General features: G+C 41.4%; 1 long non-coding RNA gene across 7 annotated transcripts in view; it reads right to left on the bottom strand.

Annotated features, from left to right (window-relative positions):
• LOC310899070 overlaps window positions 1-14,148 on the bottom strand; it is a 52,035-nt gene that overhangs the window by 26,871 nt on the left and 11,016 nt on the right. For 2 of the 7 annotated variants that reach the window (XR_014583967.1, XR_014583968.1), the window contains exons 3-4: window positions 3,546-3,627; window positions 813-3,403 (exon numbers count right to left, since the gene is read on the bottom strand). The exons of the other annotated variants lie outside the window; for them this stretch is intronic. This is a non-coding gene — a long non-coding RNA (uncharacterized lncRNA). The remainder of the gene's footprint in view (window positions 1-812; window positions 3,404-3,545; window positions 3,628-14,148) is intronic. 7 annotated transcript variants of the gene reach the window in all.

The following is a 14,148-nucleotide window of genomic DNA, read 5'->3' as shown; positions in this document are numbered from 1 at the left end:
GTCTCAAGACCCACTTTCCAGTTAGGAAACTGGGCAAAGGAACAGGATTTAACATTGTGATAGAGAAGGGGTAGAAAAAGTTCAAAGTGAAAGAAATGCTCAGGAAACAGGCCAGCAAGCACAGGGTCTCGTTTTAAAGCTATTTCCAAGGGGATATACTGAGATACACTGTATTTAATCATCACACAACTGGATGCACACTGAGCTTCTTCCAGGCTGTGCTAGCACCCTGATACTGGCCGGTTGCTTACTGTAAAAGTTCAGGGCTGTACCACTGGCTTTGCAGGTGGCACAAGGCACCTTCCAAAACATCTTCCCTGTCCCCAGAGCTGTGTCTAATTGCCCTCAGAGCACTGACGGTGCATTGATAACTCAAGACTGTCTGTCATCAGCTGCTTTCTACCCAGCACAAGGTAGGTCTTCCCTCACTTGAAAACATTTGGTGTGCCTGGAGAAAGTTAAACCAGAAACATTAGTAATTCTGCAAATCATTAGTAATCCTGCAAATCTCAACACTTCGGGGTCATCCTTGCTGTGCTCAGAGCATGAAGGTTTAGGCAGGACCAGCACAGGAATGGAGCCGTCAGCAAATTGAGTGAAGAATGCATTTTACATCATCTCCAAAATAGAGGACCATAAAACTGACGGGAGATGAAGACCCACAGTGCTAAAAATAGAGCATTCTCAAACGCTTTGAAGTTCAGATGTACATTTGAAAAGCCTAAAAAAACCCTAAGCTTGTGATTTCCTTCTTCATTTGTAATTCCTATTATTTATGGAATATTGTAATTTACTTTTCAAAATCTTGTTACCTTGCGAACACAGCTGAATCTGAAGTTACCCCACTGAGGCATTGCTAGCATACAAACACCTCCAAATCTCGGAGATTCCAGATGTAGCAATTCATCTTCGTCACCATGGTTCATTCAAAACCTGCCTGTATCCTCCTGAAAGTGGGGCCTTCCCCCTCCCTGCATGACAGATACCAACAACCATCATGAAAACAAAGACTGTTTTGAGGCCAAAAGTGGCCTGGGCCTCCTGAAATCTGCATTTATATTCTGCTCTACTACAGGTCATCTTTGTAACATTGGGCAAATCATTTGATCCTTCCTTGGCCCATTTTCCTTCTCTGAACAGAAGAGAAGGATATTTCCATACCTCACAGAAGAGTTATGAGCATAAATTAATTCATATTTATGAGGTACTGAAGGGATTCTGATGAGTACCATAAAAAGGCTGACATATATAAAACCCTCTGTGTTCTGGCTTTCCACTGATATAGCTGTTTTCCTCTACTCCTTAAAGCAAGGACTTCTGTTCCCAGAGCAATATTTTTCACTTGTGACACTTCTTGATTTTACCTCAGAACAATAAGTACTTGTACACTGCAGTTGCAGCAATTATTTTTATGCATGATGTGCTATATATGAAACTTTGTGTCCTTTATAGCCAAACAGAACAGAAGAGTTTCTTTTAAGATTTATTTTTAAAGACTGTGAAAAAGCACCAGGCTTGCAGCTGACAAGGCTGAAGCATGGCACCTTTACACGGTAAAACAGAGGGAGGATGGGAAACAAAAGAGCACTGCTTATGATTGCCGTTCAGTCCTAGGGGGACTCATGGTGAGACAGCAGAACAAGAGCCAGGATGTGTAACCTACACCTCCTCACTCCATCTGCAAAACACAAGTTTGTAGGGGGTCACTGGCTATTTTTCAAGCTTCGGTGAGAACCAACATATAAACAAACCAGGCTGAGGAAGCTGAGAAAGCCAATCTTCTGTTCTTGACCTTTGCACAGGTGAACTTGAACCACATCACTGGCACAAGATAAGAAATCATTGGCACACAAGATAAGAAATCTTTGGCAGAATCCACCGTACAAGTATTTATCCCTTCTGGCAATTTGGGCAGTCATCTATTTGTCCTGCCTGAAGATGGGGCTGCCCCCATGGGGAATAAGCAACCTTGGGAGCTGGAGAAGGCAGTGACACCAACACCTTAAATCATTAAATCATGTCACAGTCAAGATGGGTCAGCAGAGGGACTTGGGAAGCATTAGAAATGTGTTAAAGGTGTTGCAAAAAATTTATTCTCCTAACAAAAAAAGTTAACATCAGCTTTGCAAAGGATATCACATGTGCAAATTAAGTTTTTTGTCGCCTGAATGTACTTATTTGTCAATGCCTATTTATGGTGAGACCCAGGCATTATAGCAGTTTGAAGTAGTACTGCATAGCTAAGTTCACACAGGTAAATGAAAGTCTTCAAAAGATGCAGAAAGAAGTCTGACTGCTATGTAAATCAGCTTTAAAACAACTTGAGAAAAGAAAGCAATTCAAAGTCTTTTCCTACGCTTGAGCAGTATTAGGAATAATAGGAAGCTGTATGACACCGTTCAGACAAGAAGATTATCTGAGACTGACTCTGGTAGCAAGTAGGATGCAGTCAGAGCTCCGATTATCCTCGCCTCCGGATGTCATTGAGCCAGAGGAGAGAGCGCCAAGGAAGAGAAGCATTTTAAGCCATATACTGCCACTTGCAGGTCAAAGTCAGTCCATGTCAGGACAGAAGCACACATACGCCTGCACATGTAATGCAGAGTCTGTAACGGATTTGACAAATGCACTCTGGAAGAATTTGACATCTCCAGAGAGCAAGTTCGGACAAAGCTAGCTTCGCTGCCTGTGAGGAAGCGTTTAGCAGCAAGCACATCTCAGTAGCTGGGATTGTAGTAGCTGAGAAGGACATCCAGATTTTCACAGCCCTGACAAGAACATAGAAATATCCACATGTGGAGAACACTCTTGAATAACCCAAAGCGATGACAGCACAGAGTCAGTTTCGGACTGCATTAGGGTAAGTTGTAGCCTTTGTATAAACGCATGTGCGCCTTTCCCAGTCTTGGTCCCACTTTGTGGGATCTCTTGCACTTGGTGCACATCCACACTGCCATAGCAGGGCTCACACTGCACCAAGCAGCTGCTTTTCTTAAGCAGCAGCTGTGAGGCTGCCTGTGCCATGGGCTTTGCCATGGAGAAGCAGAAGTTCAGGCTGTGGAAGGCTCCAGGTGCTGTGTGCATAGGAAGCAAGAGAGGACGAGCAGTCAGCGAGGGGAGAGAGGGCAGAAGACCTGCCATTCCCAGCCCACCACAATGCCTGGAGGCTCAGGAGCTGGCAGAAGGGCCAGGGTGACAGTAGTTCAGCATGTCCCACTTGGCGCAGTCCCCAGTGCTGAGGTCCAGCAGCGTCACCTTGGGCAGCACTTTAAAGCTACTGGCTGCATTTGAAGGAAGGATGGCTGGTGCTCCAGTGCTCTCCAGGCCTCAAGAAACAAAACCCAGCAACGTTCACCTCCAAGTCTTCATCGCAATGCCTATTTGAGGGGAATTCAAAGGCATCCTGCCATTTTAGAGGGAGGCAGGGAGAGGAGAAAACTAAATTTAATGCAGCAACATATGCAAGAGGTGGCCCCCACCTCACAGCAGGGGTGCATTCCTGCTGACATTTTAAATTAGTAATTCATCAGCAGGGCCTGAATTACCTTGTAAATATCGTATTACTGCATAGCCATATTATGCCTGCATGATTTCATCACAATAACATCCCAGTCATAATTTTGGCTGCTGTAAAAAATAAAAGCAGTAAGAAGTGTGAGATTATGAAGGCATTAATTGCTTTCCTTCCAGGCAGCAGAGTGGCCATGCACTGCACTCCTGCAGCACACACTGACAATACGGGATTTGTTCTCGTGCTAGTATACTGCTGTACTCCCACGTGCTCCAACAAGTGGGAAAGTTTTTTCATCCTGTTGAAAAGGTGATTGAACCTGCTTGTCTTTGGGGTACATGGCCGGCTTATTGCAATAAAATGAAGAAATAACTATGTCTGCTGTTTCCATTGAGTACTTTGAACAGCTGAGAAGCTAGGAAACTTAAATAACTGCCTTCATGAAATTAAGCAGCAGTGAGAAAGATGCTGTGGAATTAATTGACAATGGTAACTGAACGTGCTCCATGATGTAAGATTTAATTGCTCCACTTTCAGAAGATTATATGCATTTCATTCATTGACAGAGGCATAATAATCATTGGACTTAAGCTCAAAGTCATTACTTGCTACTTTCAGATCATTTTGTTCTTGCATTTTCTGTAGTTAGGGATTTTGTAAACAAATTTGAACTACTTCAGGATGCTTGAGACACTTGTATAGGCTGCTCCCTGACAAATTTTTGTAGAAGTTTGCTATTTTGTACCACAAGTTAGAGTTAGAATCCCTCTGAACACTAACAAAAAGTGTTACATGCACATGCATACGACATTAACTTGAAAACTCAGAAGATTGCACATCTCCAGATTTACGTTCATTTATTATGACTGCAACATAGTATTTCTATTTCTAAATATTTTTGTCAAAATACTTAGAAATAATTTATTAGTACAACAGCATCTCAAGCATAATAGTGTATTAGTAATCTAAGCTTGAGCTCTTGGTTTTCTACAATTAGCCCTTCTTGAAAAAATATGAACTTATCCGGAAAAAAATAAGTTACTTCAGAAAGGAGGAAAAGGATAATTGAACTTAGAAGCTTATATGTTTTTCAGTATAGACCTTACCTATACTTCGATGCCATTCAATTCTTCAAATGTGTCGTTCAAACAACTAATGGGAAAGGAAAAAACATCCACCTAAGGATGTTCAACCATATTTCCTAAAAAGAACTGCACGCAGCCTGGTTGTTTGTAACTCTGGTTAAGAGGGACAAAAACAATATACACACAGTTCTGCACACCACATGGCTCCGTTAGCAAGCTTTCACTGCTCTCATACTGCAGACCATGCCTGGCTTGATGTTGTAAGCATCCAAACTGAGTCAGATTTCTACAACCAAAGGGTGAGGGAAAATTAGAACACAGTCAATTAAGCCAAACCTCGCTCTGTAACCTTAGCATAACTTCATTTCCCAGAACACGGGTGAGCAATTTAATTCTCGAACATGGGTTTTCTGAAATTACTTTCTACTTTCCTCCTCTTAAAATTTAGCTTCATCCCATATCTACTGTTTTGGGGTCTAGACACTGGGTGGAATTAATATCAACCCTGAACATGAACCAAAAGAAAAACTAAGTAAAAGAAAGTCAAGGATTTTGACTCCTAAAATTTCTTCAATAGCATATCACTGTAGGATTGTAGTTCAGGATCATAAGAAAAGCCCTGAACACCTGAAATTCTTCTTCCGTGTCCTTAGACTGCTATAATATAAATCAAGCACAACCAAATCAGAAGAGGTTTACTTCAAAGGTTTCAGACAGCAACAGCTACATGTTTTTGACAAACTTACTGTGTGCACCTATGTCTGTGCCCTGCCACATCTCATCTGTCCTCAGGTCACGCTCAGCCTCCCACCCAAATACCAAAGACAATTGTCAACCTTTGCAGACAGCCTGCTGTGCAGAGCTCATCGTTACACTTCATCTCTAGCTTCATATGCCAATCAGAAAAGTTGTATATGTGGATACTCTACCTCAGTGGCCCTGTAGCCTGTGAGCCAGAGAGTCTACAGAACGTGCTCAGCACAAAATCGTGTGGGGCAGATTTTAGAAAAGGCCTTCCCCAAAGCCCCAAGACACTGATGTAAAAGAAAAAACACCTGAAACGCCAAAGATGTGTTCCCATTTGTTAAACAGATAAGTGAAATATGACATTTTTATAAAAAGGGGAGGAAACGCAGAGGAGACTTAACCACAGGGTTTCAGAGGACAAACCAAAACACTGAGTCCCCCTTAAAATTTCATAAACTCAGATCAAGATCATAAAGGTTAGGTCAATCTAACTTAAACACACATCCAAATTACATAAACCTAAGGCCACTGGCAAATACAGACATAAATAGCACCTGTATTAAAAAAAGAGTTCTGAAGGAAGAACTTTTGTTTTAAAACATCAATAAAATAGGCTCCTCACGTGAATATGCCCACAGATGAAAAGTATTAACCCCAGAGAAATGTTTCAGAGACAATTCCTATTATACACAATTGCATGGACACAATTTAAAAGTAAATATATATATATACACATACATAGTGGAGTAGTGTGCAAGTATCAAGAGTATTTAAAAGCCTGGTTACCCAAGACAGGAAGAAAATTCTGCGATTCTCCATAGATTAAAAAAGATAAACATAATTAATTCCTGTGTAGAAAAGCTCTAATTATTCATTCAGGCTTTTAATGGCTTGAATAAAGCAACTGCATTTATTAAAGGGAAGAGCCACAGAAGGAACTTGAGAGTTTGGGGTCAAGAAGCAGCTTCATCCTTCTCTAATAGAAGAGCATTCTTCAGTTATTCAATTCTTGGACATTTTAAGTTTGTTGTTAGTTTGAAGACCAGTGTTAGGAATGTGGAAAAATACTTACAAGCATTGTTTTAAATTGTAGAGAGTGAAACTGAAATGATCAAACACCTCAGTCTACTGCAGACAGTGGTATAAAGTAAAACCCTAGATCTAAAGTATGTTTTTCCTCAGGCAGCTTAATGTCAAAGAAGCATTCGTACCCGATTTCTGTCACACTTCCCATATCAGTAGGACAAGACATTTTGATAACTATCTTTGACCTATCCAACTAGAATCATCATATAAATGTCTTAAGACAATCAGTAAAGCAAGAAGTCTGGGACTAAGCAGGGTCATCGGTTCAGGTGGATGCAGTGCTGGTTTTATTTCAGGTCTCACAGATATTGATGCAGTAGCAGCCCAGCTCCTGCTAACAGGAATGTCAAGTTCAGTTGTATGACAAGTAAACCTGTAGCTTTTCTAATTCAAGGGACAAGTCCAGAATTTCACACACACACACCTGGAAATGTCCAAAGACAAAGAACCTGATGTATCTTAAAGCATTTGTCTTTTCTATTGCAGCCCCATGGTAGCTGGAACCTGACCCCCTAATATTCAAACACTTTACACTTCTGCATTGTAAAAGAAAGCAGAGGAATTAGCATGAACAGTCCTAGAGTGCATCATTTTTCTTCTGCACCTAGCAGAACAACGCTGAGTTGCAGCCAGAAGTCCCCTGTTTAGGCTGATAGGGAGCCAAGTCCTTTGGATTCCTCTTGCATTCACTTAACACAAACACAGGGCAAAGACGCTGAATTGCTCTGCACGCAACGAGCTGAGAGCTAGCACAGCCAGCTCCAAACCAGACATACCAAACCTAGCTGGACTCGTGCTCTACCATATTTGCCAGGTTTGAGGTTACAGTCCCTCAAAGCCAGCTTCGGAGCAGTGCTGGTTCATTCAGTAACTGGACCTGAGGGGCTTTGCACAGCCTGCTTGCAGGTTTGCACCCAGTTCCATCAGTCAGGGATTTAGTAGTTGCAACAGTGAGCTGAGTGCTCTGGTACCAAACTGTCAGGCACTCGGCACCTCCCCACTGGTACTGAGGCCCCAAATGTTCAGTCCTTTAAAGGCCAGGACAACGTTCCATTGATTTTGTTCCCCTAGTTCTGAATCCAATATTAGTGCTGTGCTTGTTAGTTGGCCAGCCAAATGAGGCAGTGACTATTATAAGTCAACAGCTCAGAAGCCTGGAGTTTAATACTTCATATAAATTCTGGCACCACTTTATTTCCTCGATAACATGTTCTCACAGTTGACTGAAATTCCAGGGGGGAAAGAAGTGTATCCATATAGTAATGGTAAATGGGAAATGCCAACTCTGCCTCTGATAAAGTTCCTTTAACCAGATGTATAATTTTGCTCATTAGCAAACTGACGAGGTATGTATTTTGTTACAGATGCAAATGTAACATTTGTATGGATCAGTAAATACTTTTCCACTGCAATGTAAATACACTCGACAGTTTGAATCTGCCAAGAATTGCAGTGATAATTATGTAAATGCCGTACAATACCACAGGAAAGCCGTTTCCTAAATATTCATGTGGGAATATTTATGTTATAATTATAGCAAGATACGTACAATTAGAAGCGTACTGACCATAAAATATCTGACAGTTCTGTTCTGCAAGAGCAGTAAGGAAAAACCTCAGTGCCTTCCTTCTTAATTGTGGCCACAAGAATTATTGCTAATCACTCTTATTAATCTGCCTCCAGGAAGCTGGCTGCATCCACAAGCGCTCCCATAGCTATATGTTGCCCTACAGACTGTCAGAAAATGTCAGTGTCACCACCACTGTACACCAGACTGGGTTACCTGAGGCCATGCTTGCTGTCAGTCTGAAGGAAAACATTATCTGTGACAACAGCATCTTGTGTTTTCTGGACCATTTTAGGAAAATTCTCATCTCTTTTGTGTGGCTGCAGATTAACGAGGCTTGCTGTCTTCATGGGAGCCTGAAGACCAGTTCACAAGAGAAGGTGACGAACTCCACACACTGAGTGTTAGAAATAGTGCTTCTATTATTACAATAACAGACCTTTCAGATGCTCATTTAATACATGAGCATCAGGTGTAGATTAGTAGTGGACACAGCATTAACCACTTCTGCCTCTGCGCTGTCAGGGAACCCAGTGTCAAACCAGCTTCAGCTAACAATTACAGGGGATACACAAGAACCTGTCAGGCCCCTTGGCAGAACGAAGGATTCCTGGCATTTCAACAATAAAAAGCTTCTGGTCTACTCCCATTTTTTGTTTTGATGAAGTCCTATTTCCAAGTAGTAAAATATTCTGTCACATCAAGAAATCAGACCACCATATCTACTACCCTAAGTAGATACTACTGAGGTAGCAACAAACCCCCTTCTCAAATAACCTAACTGGGTCACCATTATTAGTGAGAATAGGAAGAATTACACATCCTGTCCCAGCCTGAAGGCTGAGAGCTCCTTAGAAACACACCAACATTAGCTGGCCTGTGATTAATACTATACTCTCTGAAGTTTCCTGATTAAGGTCATATTAAAAAGGGCCTGCTTATAGAGTTTGTTGCAAGGATGGAGTGTTTTGATAACTACTCAAACCTTTGAATCTTAAAAACCTCATAAGACTAACAAAACCTGTTTTTAAGGGTCAGAGGTTAAGAGATAGAAGGAAAATTTATCACCAAGGTAAAGCATAGTGGAATCATAGGTGGTGATGAAACAAGTAAAAAGAACGTGCTTAGAAAAATCCCTTCATCTGAATTTAGATCTGAATTTAGAGAGACTTTAAAACTCTTTAAAGATGAAAACTTGTTGTCCAGACCCTTTTCTGCTTCAGACCCATGATGAGAAGGCAAGGCAACTTAAGATCTTGCTTCTCAGTACCTCTTTCCACATGCATGACAAGAAGAGAACTCCTTACCTTGTGCCTGAACTTATGACTAGTGACACAAGGAAGAGCTATTTTTGAACATGGTGCTAAAATTCTCCTTTTTAGGAGGAACATAAGTTTCAGACACAAAAGACTTCCCCAGCTGAAGCCGCTTGAATATTTGGTATACACACCTGTCAGAACAAAGGTTTCTTGACTCTCTCAAAGCCAATGTGATTGTTGTCATTGAATTTTTGGCCTTCTTGGGAAAAAAAAATCAGTGACAAAGCACCAGTTGTTGGATCGTCAGTGCTTAGACGACCATCCTCTTTCCTAGCAAAGTTACAGCACTTCTTGTTTCAGTGGATCCACCAGGATTTCATTAGCTCTGGGATACCTACTGAAGATGTGGAAACTGAGCAGCTGCTAATAACCCCTCTGAAGATACAGAGAACATTTTTCACTGAGGGCCCTGGAAACACAAACAAGAATGTTTACTTGTAATTTGTTCTCTGACCCTGTCATGCCACTATGATCAGGTTTCCAGCATTTTAGATCACTATCGACAATAAGAGGCCTTGTCCCTGTGCCAGGCCATCGCTGCATGGAAGTGACTGTACACCATGAGTGGTGTGAATGACGCTTATGTGAGCTCTGCCTTAGGCTGGAAAAATTTGTTATAAGGAAGGAAGTGGACTGACAAAAGAAACAGGACCGTGCCTTGGAATACTTCCTGGACCTTTCCTATTAACTGAACTGGTCTTCAACAAGAAAAGTTGGTTAAAGGTTGTCATGATAGGGAAAGAGTGAAAAAATCCAAGTAGTTATAATCTTTACTGCATTAGTCTTGTTAATAATTATCTCCCATCCAATTGTTGCCAGCAGCAAATTACAGAGCAGATTAAAAAGTCTAATTTTTCATCTAAGCCTACCATTCCCTCTATATTTCTTGGTGTCACAGCTGCAGAAGCTCTTCCTGAACTGTCTTTCATGTAAGACAGTATGGCTACCTTTCAGTTTTATAAGGCTAACCTGCATTAGCAATAATACTGACCTTTAATTCAAAAATATCTAAGAAGGAGCAGGACATACTCTAAATTAAACATTAAAAAAATGTAGTCTAGATTTAAAGGATGCAATCAAGTATGAGACAATTTAATATAGTTTTCCAGTAGATTCCAGTAGAAGTTTGTACTATATGAATATTACCTAACTTAGACAGTACAGAAAAGCTGACTTGACAGTAAGTATATATCTTTCTTTGCACCATGTAGGATGTCTTCCTGCGTCCTCCAGATATCTCTAGCTACTGTGCTGTAAGAGGCCCAAAGTACATAAAAATAAGCGTTAGAGCTTTAGCATGGTAACACCTGTACAAATTCAAGCCTCTGCCTCTGGAATACTTTCTTGCTACCCTTAAATTTGGATTCAAAGTTAATATCATGCCCCTCAGCTAGTAACAGCACAGGAGAGAAGGCAGCATTCAAGAGGAACGTACAACACAGACCAGGGCAATGGGGTGCTCAAATCTCTTGTATCCCTATTTTTTTTTTTAGTAGGGAGAACACAGTTTGTCTACCACTCTGGCATTCACCTCTACTCAGACAGCTTCCTCCCCTTTGGACAGCAATACCCTCCAGCTAGAAGGCTGCCCAAGCCCCACAAGCAAATGGTACCCAGCTCTCATCTGCCCCAACACAAATTTCTGGCTGTAGTACAAGAAACTGTATTATCCTATTCCTGTTATGTCCTCCTCCAGCCAAAGGAAAGCTGAAAACTGAACGGGAAGGGAAAATTTCCTGCCAGTCGTCTTTGCAAGCTGGGACAATATGGCACTTTGGAAATGAGAACAGAAAGACACTGCGGTTTTATGATCAAAAACTCACATTTTGAAGAATATGTAAAAACACGTATTGTAAATACCCAGATATCTACCCAGGGTACATCCTATCTTAAAATCAAATATCTGAACAATTAGGGTTATGTAAAGCTAATTTTGCCTTAGATATGGACCAGGAAGCACTGTTGCAATAGTTCTCCCAAGGGAGAATGTACAATTGCAGTATCCCAGCACAATTGCAAGGCAGCTGAGCACAGATAACAGTTATGGAGACATTCCTGTCAAGTGTACAGCAGAGGGAGAACCTGGCAATAAGTTAGCAAAGCAGTTAAAAATAATTATTTTTATGTACATAAAAGATCTTGTTCACAACTGTAGAATACGTGGCATTTTCCTTGCTCAAACAAGCTTGCATATGTAATGCAGTAACTGCACTTACTTGCTATCAAAAGACAGTATAGAAAATGCATTATCAAGTGATAGCCTGCCAGATTAGGCTGATTACTGCTATTTAAGTAACCTGTCTACAACACAGCAAAACATCGCATTACTTATATTAACACCTAGAGGTGTCTGCCCAGTTTCTCAGTGTATGGTAGTCTGACAGATTTCCACATAAACATTAGACATTGTTGAAATCCTGAAAGGTTATGTTCTACAATTTGTCCAAGCTCAAAGGAGGTCTGCAACTGAGCAGCTTGTAACAGAGACATTTTGTGGGTTCACCTATCGCTTCAGGTTCAAGAATGGATAATGCTTTCCCTGTCTGATCTTCCCAGTCACTTGGACTTCTCATAAGTTCAACAGTAAATTGATTTAATTAAATGTTAAGGTGTGTAGGGTCAATAGTCTAAATCTGGAGGTCATGAAGATATTGACATTTATTGGCTATAGATAAGAGTTGTTTTAATATAGGTGTGCCAAGTACAGTGGTGCTATAACATTCTTCACCTCAATATCTGTGGAGACTAAGATAGCAGCCATGAAATTTCTGTCAGCATAACACCTATTTAGAACTCAGTAACTTATAAACGTGTCTTCAGGCACCTTGGAGCAAACTTGGTGCACCAAGATGCAAGAGCTTTTCCTTCCAGAGAGGAAACTGACATTTCTATTGCTTTCAACAACCTGTAGGTGGATGGGGGTCCCATTGATTAAATAAGATCAGTTTCAGTGAAGAACCTGCACCTCTTCTTTTAAGAATCTAGTATATATGTTAGCTTTTGTTCTCCTTGACAGTTCTGCACTTCAGCAGCAACTTCAGACTTACTGCTTGTGTCTTCTACAGCCTTGGTATCTCAAGTGACGTAACTGTGACACAATCTGACCAGTCTTTACTGCAGTCATGAGACAAAAATACTCGTGTGCTGTTTCCTCAGCTGCCTTTTGGACAGAAGTAATTAGCATTGGTAGATTTTATAGTATATAATGCATCTATCTATTTTGCAGTGCTGCTGTGCTTTAGAAGAATTACATTACTCTCAAGGAAGATCATTAAATCATTAAAATCTTGCAATAAGATAAATATAAGTAAACACGTTCAAGGTCAGAACAAGATGTAGGAACAGGTAGAAGCTGAGCACTTCTGTCTACACTGTAAGAAAAGCACTTTGTCTCCAGGAATAGATGACAGGAATCCCACTTCCAGAATACCAAAACCTGTTCTCACCAATACAGCAGAATCCCACTGTTAAGACTTTCTGCTCAGGAGCCCTGAAACCAAGCCAAAGCATCAGCATTTCTCTTCCAGTGCCTCTGCCCTTTCAGTAGGGAAAGTACAGATACTGAAACAAAAACATTGGTTGTGGATTGAGTGAAACCATGCTTGCTGGAAAGCTTTATTAGCTTTAGCTAATAAAAGTAATCCTGACAAGGAATAGTTAAAAGCTGGAAAGTGGTGAGAATGAGCACCAATAACTTTAACAGAAGGGGCTGCATAAGGATTTGGCTGCACCGATTGAGTATAACCCAAAACACTCCTTGGAACTTTGTAGTCGAGAACAGGAACAAGAGAAATTATAGTGACAGGAGTAATAAAACAAAGTGACAAACCTGAAGAATACAAGAAGTCAAGGAAGTACACTGTCCTTGGAAATAAAATATTGCATTATTTCTAAGGGTGTGGTGGGGAAGAGCAATGCGAGCAATTAGGCTCCTTTGGAAGAGCTAGCCAACAATATAACATTCAAACTCTTTTGATGGGTCAGCTTTTGCCTTGTGTTCACACTCACTGTAAGCTCTAGTTATGTTTCTCCTTTGTGTCTGTTACATAGCATACAGATATCAAAGGCCAAGCTATTCCCAGCTGCCACGTGAGCAAGCAAGGTTGCAGAGTACGATGTCCTTCCCTTGCTGCTTCTACTCCAATGGCAGGAGAATGAGCCCCAGCACTGAATTCTAGGAAGAACTAGTCCCACATGTAAGGTGGAAACAAAGCACCCAGTTCACCTCTTAGGCAGGCAGCAGAGGTCAAAGAGCATACTTCGGAACATGTAAGCCACCTGGTTTCCATTTCCTCCTCCTGCAGCCCCTGCATTTGGAGGTCAGAAGTCCTGCCTCCTACAGAAGTACTCTCCTCTCTACAGCCTGTGCAGTCCCTGCTTCCTGCAGGTAACAGAGCTGAACCATAACCTCTCCAGGCCATGCTGCTAGTGCAGTGCAGGTCATATGGATGCCCCCATAAAGTGTTATACACGTGGAACTTCACACATACACAGTCCTACTGCACCCATTCACATTTTCTTCCCATGGCCCTGAAGTCTTAACACTTACAAAGCTTTTTCTCAGCCAGAACAGATGTCTTAAGTCACCATTCATCTGGTGCACCCGCAGAAGTTCTCTGGTGCCTGTCTTCCATGTACTTTCATACCCTTGCAACTTCCACAGTTCCCTGACAAGGCATACCCTGCAAGCAGCTATTCTTCCAGTCAGTCTAGCTACTTCTGCAGCCTACAGAAATTACACTGGGCATCCATGCAGTCTTTCAGCTCCACTAATAGCTCTAACTTCTCAGCCATTGGACCCAGCGCTTTCTACTTATTCTGCAATACTGAAGC

This window comes from Anser anser, assembly GCF_964211835.1.
Source record: "Anser anser genome assembly, chromosome: 4".
Taxonomy (NCBI): domain Eukaryota; kingdom Metazoa; phylum Chordata; class Aves; order Anseriformes; family Anatidae; genus Anser; species Anser anser.
This window is presented reverse-complemented; position numbering and strand designations above follow the sequence as displayed.